This window comes from Nicotiana tabacum, chromosome 11 (assembly GCF_000715075.1).
Source record: "Nicotiana tabacum cultivar K326 chromosome 11, ASM71507v2, whole genome shotgun sequence".
Lineage (NCBI taxonomy): Eukaryota > Viridiplantae > Streptophyta > Magnoliopsida > Solanales > Solanaceae > Nicotiana > Nicotiana tabacum.
The window spans coordinates 177748099-177756721 of NC_134090.1; positions in this window are offsets into that span (position 1 = coordinate 177748099).

An 8623-nucleotide genomic window follows, 5' to 3' on the forward strand; every position below is an offset into this window, starting at 1 on the left:
AGACATGTTGCGCCCTAACTTGGGTAGCTCAAAAATTGAAACACTATTTGTCATCCTACACTACTTACCTCATTTCGCGTCTGGATCCGTTGAAATATATTTTTCAAAAGCCTATGCCAATGGGAAGACTTGCAAAGTGGCAAATATTGCTCACAGAATTTGACATCATCTATGTGACTCGAACTGCAATGAAAGCCCAAGCACTGGCTGATCATTTAGCTGAAAACCCGGTCGACGAGGAGTACGAGCCGTTGAAAACCTATTTTCCCGATGAAGAAATAATGCATATCGCTGAGATGGAGCAAATTGAAAAACCTGGCTGGAAACTTTTCTTTGATGGGGCCGCTAACATGAAAGGAGTCGGGATAGGAGCTGTAATCATTTCTGAAACAGGGCATCACTATCCTGTTACGGCTCAACTACGATTTTATTGCACCAATAATATGGTTGAATATGAAGCTTGTATTTTGGGGTTAAGGCTAGCCGCAGACATGGGTATCCAGGAAATCTTAGTCATGGGAGACTCGGATCTTCTGGTACATCAAATTCAAGGAGAATGGGAAACCCAAGACTTGAAGCTCATACCATACCGACAATGTCTACATGATCTTTGTCAGCGGTTTCGATCAGTGGAGTTCCGGCATATTCCAAGAATCCATAATGAGGTTGCCGATGCATTGGCTACCCTGGCATCAATGTTTCACCATACGGACAAAGCTTATGTGGATCCACTACATATTCAAGTCCACGATTAGCACGCTTACTGCAATATGGTTGAAGAGGAATTTGACGGTGAACCGTGGTTCCACGACATCAAGGAGTATATCAGAATGGGGATATATCCAGCACAAGCCATAGGGGATCAAAAGAGAACCATTAGGCGATTGGCAAATGGATTCTTCTTAAGCGGAGGAGTTTTGTATAAAATAACACCAGACCTTGGATTATTAAGATGCATAGATGCCCGACAAGCTACGGCTGTCATGTCTGAAGTACATTCGGGAGTTTGCGGACCCCACATGAGCGGATATGTGTTGGCAAAGAAAATCCTCTGAGCTGGTTACTATTGGCTTACTATGGAGCGAGATTGTATCAGTTTTGTGCGCAAGTGTCATCAATGCCAGATACACAGAGATTTGATTCATTCTCCATCATCCGAGTTGCACACAATGTCGGCACCATGGCCCTTCGTCGCCTGGGGCATGGATGTGATTGGACCAATTGAGACGTCAGCATCCAATGGGCACAGGTTCATTCTGGTAGCCATTGATTATTTTACCAAATGGGTTGAGGCCAAAACATTCAAATTAGTGACCAAGAAAGCTGTGGTCGATTTTGTCCACTCAAATATCATATGTCGATTCGAAATCCCAAAGGTGATCATCACAGATAACGGTGCTAATCTTAACAGTAACTTAATGAAGGAAGTATGTCAATAGTTTAAGATTACACATCGCAACTCTACCCCATATCGGCCCAAGGAGAATGGAGTAGTCGAGGCAGCCAACAAAAACATAAAGAAAATACTTCGGAAAATGGTAGACGGTTCAAGGCAATGGCACGAAAAATTACCATTTGCGTTGTTGGGATATCGCACTACTGTTCGCACTTCAGTAGGAGCAACTCCTTATTTGTTGGTATATGGCACTGAGGCAGTAATTCCTGCAGAAGTTGAAATTCCTTCCCTTCGGATCATCACCGAAGCTAAGATTGATGATGATGAATGGGTCAAAACCCGTCTGGAACAGTTAAACTTGATTGATGAAAAACGATTGGCCGCAGTATGTCATGGCCAATTGTATCAAAGAAGAATAGCAAGAGCATACAACAAAAAGGTGCGTCCCCGGAAGTTTGAAGTGGGTCAACATGTGCTGAAACGTATTCTTCCACATCAGGTTGAGGCAAAAGGCAAATTTGCCCCGAATTGGCAAGGACCATTCATCGTGACCAGAGTATTATCCAATGGGGCATTATGTTTAACAGATATTGAAGGCAAATGCATAGACATGGCTATCAATTCTGATGCGGTAAAGAGATATTATGAATGATTTTTTTTGGTATAATTATTAAATGTTTGTATTCGGCATTATTTCGAAGATTGGGATGACAAAGACAATTTATTCTTCTATCCAAACACTGTACCCTTTGTTTTCCCCTTTGAACCATATTCTTTCTTTATTACCCTCTCTTGGAATCAATGAAAGACACATTTGTTTCTTTCCTACCCTCTCTTGGAATCAATGAAAATCAAATATGAACAATATAATTTTTTTTAAAAAAAAATCACTATTATTGTAGTGAACTACGTTTGACCTGATTCCTCAAGAAGGATACGTAGGCGCCTCACGGCTCGGTCATAGGGTGCACGATATGCATAATGTGCACAAAAAGAAACATCAAGAGACCCCAATCAAGAAACTGGGGCAGGAATTGTATTGGTAATAAGAAAAGATTCCAAGAGTTGTAATTTTAAACCCATATCAAAATTGTTTATCTTTTGATTCCAACCACATACCAAAAAGACCTTTTGATCAATCTTAGAAAAATGTCGAGTCGAGCAAATGAAGATGGTTCATAACACTCTGGTCCAAACAAGAAAAGAAAGTAAAAATGAGAGAGTCTTATAGGTGAAAACCCACACGGGCACCATGAGACGACGAAAGTTGAGAGAAAGTAAAATGAGAGAGTCTTATTGGTGAAAGCCTTCGCAGGCACCATAAGGCGAAAAGGAATTAAGAAATGAACAAATGAGGAAGGTTTGTCGGTGAAAACTCTTTAAGATATTGCAAGTCAAACAGGTCTGTAAAATGAAAAAAAATGAAGTTGGGTTATGGAAATTTTGGGAAAACAAAATGAAACAATTGAAAGGAGATTGATTAAAATACTGGGTTGATTAATCCAAAACGCATACCATGATCATTGGTGCCAGTGACTCCAATCAGATAAGTCCTTTATTCTTTCTCCAATAGTCATCCAAATTGGGATGTTTTTCTTTTCATTCTAGATTGTCAAAATCGTCATGTTTTCGTCACTAATAATCTTACTTTTCTAAAGCTTTTGAGATGAGTTTTGTTCCAAACAAATAAGAAGGAATGTCAAGGTATACTACCAAGATTCAAGATTGCATAGGACAAAAATACGGCCATGATGGGCAGGAGGTAATAGGATAAAAATAAGATATGGGTGTAAGAAAAGTGGAATCAAAAGTGGTTCAGCAATGTCAGGAGAGACATATGATTACAGTTGAAAGGGTTTGAAGTGAAAACAACAGTTGGGGATCCTATAGTTAAGGATCAATTACAAGGACAAAATAGTCTTTTCAACCATTCCAAGACAATAAAACAAGACTAAGAGAAGCCCCACCGTCGGCAAGAATGCCCCAGTTAACCACCCTGCTTTAAACTAACGAAGTTTTCTTTGATTTGAAATAGGGGCAAAAACAACATTTGTGTCAGGAAACACCCGGTGAAGAATTAAAGAAGAAATCAGGCGTCCACCTGGAGAATGAGGATGAAGAATTGAAGAAGAAATCAGGCGTCCACCTGGAGAATGAGGATGAAGAATTAAAGAAGAAATCAGGCGTCCACCTGGAGAATGAGGATAAAGAATTAAAGAAGAAATCAGGCGTCCACCTGGAGAATGAGGATGAAGAATTGAAGAAGAAATCAGGCGTCCACCTGGAGAATGAGGATGAAGAATTGAAGAAGAAATCAGGCGTCCACCTGGAGAATGAGGATGAAGAATTGAAGAAGAAATCAGGCGTCCACCTGGAGAATGAGGATGAAGAATTGAAGAAGAAATCAGGCGTCCACCTGGAGAATGAGGATGAAGAATTGAAGAAGAAATCAGGCGTCCACCTGGAGAATGAGGATGAAGAATTAAAGAAGAAATCAGGCGTCCACCTGGAGAATGAGGATGAAGAATTAAAGAAGAAATCAGGCGTCCACCTGGAGAATGAGGATAAAGAATTAAAGAAGAAATCAGGCGTCCACCTGGAGAATGAGGATGAAGAATTAAAGAAGAAGTCAGGCGTCCACCTGGAGAATGAGGATGAAGAATTAAAGAAGAAATCAGGCGTCCACCTGGAGAATGAGGATGAAGAATTTAAGAAGAAGTCAGGCGTCCACCTGGAGAATGAGGATGAAGAATTAAAGAAGAAATCAGGCGTCCACCTGGAGAATGAGGATGAAGAATTTAAGAAGAAGTCAGGCGTCCACCTGGAGAATGAGGATGAAGAATTTAAGAAGAAGTCAGGCGTCCACCTGGAGAATGAGGATGAAGAATTAAAGAAGAAATCAGGCGTCCACCTGGAGAATGAGGATGTAGAATTTAAGAAGAAGTCAGGCGTCCACCTGTAGAATGAGGATGAAGAATTGAAGAATAAATCAGGCGTCCACCTGGAGAATGAGGATGAAGAATTGAAGAAGAAATCAGGCGTCCACCTGGAGAATGAGGATGAAGAATCGAAAAGGCAATCAGGCATCCACCTGGAGAATAAGGGAATACAATTAAAGTATCAACAGTCAGGCGCCCACCTGGAGAATAAGGGAATACAATTGAAGGATCAGCAGTCAGGCGCCCACCTGAAGAACAGAATGGCAATGTAGTTTGACATTACGAGTTGAAGTCAAAAGCCCGCCCATATGAGAAAGGAGCACACGTAAAATCAATAAAGCAGAGGAGTCCAACCAAATCCCCAGCAAGAAACAACAAGAGTCCCAAACAAATAAAAGAAATACGAGGCACAATGAAAGGAAATGCGGAACAAGTCAGAAGCAAAAGATGCCCGAGAGTCACCGAGACATCAAGACAACAAGAAACGCAAGGGCATGATCTAGATAAGATCTTGTAATTCATATACCATAGTCTAGTTTAGCTTTTGTTTTACCTTTAAAGCAGGGGGTAATAAGGAGGTCAGCAAGCAGTAAAAGCAGCACGAAACAGCAGTAGCATCACAGTCCCATGGTAGTCCCAGCTACCCAAAACTTCCCGAACTACATTGACCTGATTCCTTTATAGCCAAGGATATGTAGGAAACCTTTGAAGCAGAGGTTCGGTCAAATCTTTCAAAAAATGCTTCTCATAGAGTATTCGAACAGGCAAAAATCGCTCGTATCCGCTCACTTTATCTTTGCACGCAAACTCTTCGAGTTTCCGCACAAAGAGGGGCAGCTGTGAGCACGTGATTTTTGTCTCACGAAAAATACTCTAAAATAAATCAAAAAATAAAACAAAATTCTCTTAGTATGCAATTTTTAGAATTTATGTGATGTTTATTAATTGTTTGTGTTTTGTCCGTAAATGTTTGCTTTGTTATAATTAAACGAAACTAAAATAAAAATACATGTTTCATGCATATCTAGGTTTTAATTATGCATTTAATAATTGATTAAAAATAAAATCACAAAAATATGCATTTGTTCTAGTTTTAATGTTTCACTATGTGATTAATGTTTTGTCTATGTGTTAATAGTTGTTAAAGGGTAATTAATATCTTTGTAAGGATAATTTTTGTTTTATTATTTTTAGGAATTTAATAATTAGGAATTTAATTAGAAAATGAAAAGAGTGGGGAATAATAGGCAAAACGGACTGGACCATTTAATTGAAAAGGCAGGACCAAACAAAACTAATTTCCCCGCAGCCCAATCCAAATACCCCTGTCCGGTCCAATTCGACCAAATCAAACGACGTCGTTTGGCCATCTTTCATCAAGGCCGTTGGATTAAATCAATCCAACGGCTAATATTCCATACCCTTACCCGTAACCCCCTACCCGGCCCATGGCCCGGTTCAACCCGTCCCCCCAACTTAAACCAAATGACATCGTTTGGTTAAGTGAGTTGATCCAAACCATTGATCCTGTTTGATCTGACGGTCATTATCAATCCACCCCATCCCTATATAAATCCAAATCCCTACCTCGGCCCCCTAACTAAACACCCCCCTCTCTACTGTTCATCGTCCTCTCCGATATCACACCCCTAACCCTAGCCGCCTTAACTCTCCATCGCCTGAAACCCGGCGGCAACAACGCCGCCGGTCACCACCTGAACACCCTCGACTCCTCACAACCCCCTCTTCATGGATCTGGTGTCAGTTTCCTTCGAATCAGGCCCCAACTCTTCGAATCTTAAATCGAAGGTTGGCCTGAAAACCTTATCTTCTCCAATGGTATCCAAATTAACACCACAGCTTCCCCTAACTACCCTCACTACGGATCTGTTAGTAGCATGGTTCGAATCCTCCTGGAATTTCTCGAATCTTCATTTGAAGATTCGAGTGAAACCGGACCCTATCCTAACCTGCCTCAAACTCACACCAGTTTTCCACCTGACCCCCCTTGTGCCTAGAACACCATTGGTTTGATTCGAATATACCTAGAAATGTTCGGATTTGAAATCAAAAAATCTGAAACCCTAAAAATTTCCAGTCATGGAATTTTTCCAATTCAAGTGAGGGATTGAGGTCTAAGAGATTTTAATCTAGGTATTCTCAATTGAGAATACTTCGAATAAAGTCTGTTCAGCCTCAAAAAGGTCTGAATCCAAGTTGAGTCTGAGTCCGTGTAAATTTAAAGATTCAGAGGTATTTTTCCTATTTTCTTTTGTTTCCTACATGTATTGTTGTTTGTTTCAGTAACATGTGTAATTTTTCATATGTTTTTTATTTAATTCTGTGATTCTGTCTCATACCCGTCTATTTGATCAAATAAGTGAATTGTTTCCGTTGGTTATGTTTGTTTACAATGTGTGTAATCGACTCGATTAAGTTCGTCGATTAGTTATATTATAAAATCCTGTTTCTGGAAATGTTGTTTGAAATGATCTGTTTATCTGTTTATAAACTGATTGTTGGCAAATGTTGTAGATAATCAGTTTGATTAATACTCGTCAATTAAATCATCCTTGTTTATAGTTCAATAAGTTCATCAAAAGGATGATGTGTATGTGTTGATTTCTGAGCATTAAGTTTCAGGGCATTGTCAGTATATTGACAATGCTCCTGTATTTGTTTGGATCTTAGTTCAATGTTGAAATTCAGTTTAAATTGTTATGCTGAATTCAGTATAATGTTATTGTGATGTTGGGTTTGAATTCAAGTTTACAAGGGTTGGTTAGATACAACTGTGTTAGGAAGTTGATAGGATTGGTTATAGCTGTTTAATTCAGAAAGATAATCGAGTTTGAACAGATTTTAAAATCTGTTTTGTATCAGATTCTGATTTCTTTGAGGGCAGTAATAACAGTAGGCTTTCAGGGGTACTATTGGGAATGAAACAGTGAGGGTAGTAGTGTGCTGATAGTGGAGTGTTAATGGCTCTTATTTAATGTAATAATGGGAAACAAAGGGTAATGGGAGTGCTGAAAATCAGGAAAAGAGATTTGTAATGGGATTTAAAGTAGTTAAAAGCAGGTTTTGAATGGGATGTTCTGTTTTTTTTTAAAAGAGAAGGGGTCCAGGCAGCACTGAAAGGAAAGGGGCAGACCTGTATAAATACAGGGACACGCATTAAGGAAAGAAGGGATATAGAAATAGATGAACACATATAGAAGCAGAAAAAGAAATCTGATTCAAGAAAAAGAAAGAAAACAGAAATAAAGAAAGAAAAATCAGAAGTAGGAAAAACAGATTTCTACAATAGAAGCTAGTGTTAAGGTTGAATTTCTGAGATTGAAATTTTCAGTTTGCCTTCTCCTAAGTCTTGAAAAATCAGAAATACTGTGTTTTTATCTGTCTGGATTTGTTCAAATCCCATTGTTGAGTTTAAAATCTGAAATTTCTTAAAGAGTCATTCTACGTTGCGTCTGGGTTCTCGGGTTCTGTATTGTTGTTCAAATCTGTTGAAACATTGGGGTTTTCTACTGGTTTTTGTTGCTGCTATTACTGCTGAAATTCACTTCTCCTTCCCTCATTTCCAGGTATATACTTTAAAACTCATGTTATGGAAAGCTTCAACCTTGCCAAATAAACGAAGTTTGGGATTATAATTATGTCATCTACTCTGTTAAGTCTATTAGCTTAAATTCCAGTTTGTTTTCAGTTGGCCAACATAGTAGTATGCTTGACATAAAGAATACTAGTTAATCATTTCCTTTTGAAGTTCGTATGGGAGTTGTAATAATGTTACCTATTTCGGAATTTCATTAAAAGTATAGTTATGATTGGATTGCCAAGATAGGAAAATATGGCATAAAGATTGGCCACTAACTAAGCTTTGTGGCATTGTTAGTTGAATAAAGATTAGTATAAAAATGTCAAAAACCATATTACTAGCTTATTCTAATATCTGATTTAGTTGTGGATTGAATGATGTTAGTTGTAATTTATTCAGATATGGCGTAATAATGTTTATGTTTATAATCAATAGTAGAAAGATGCATTGTACAATCCGTTATGTTCACAATGTTGAAATATGGCGAATAATGTTGTATTCAATTTTCTCTTATTAAGTCAACAGGTAGATTAGTTCTCTTTCTTAATAACAAATGGCCTAGGAATTTACACAATGCGTAAAGTTAGTAGTAATAGTTCGCATAGATTGAGAATAAAAATCGGTTTGATTATGTATATCCCAAACTCAATCATAAGCAGAATTAATCAAAAATAATTAGGCCTATCA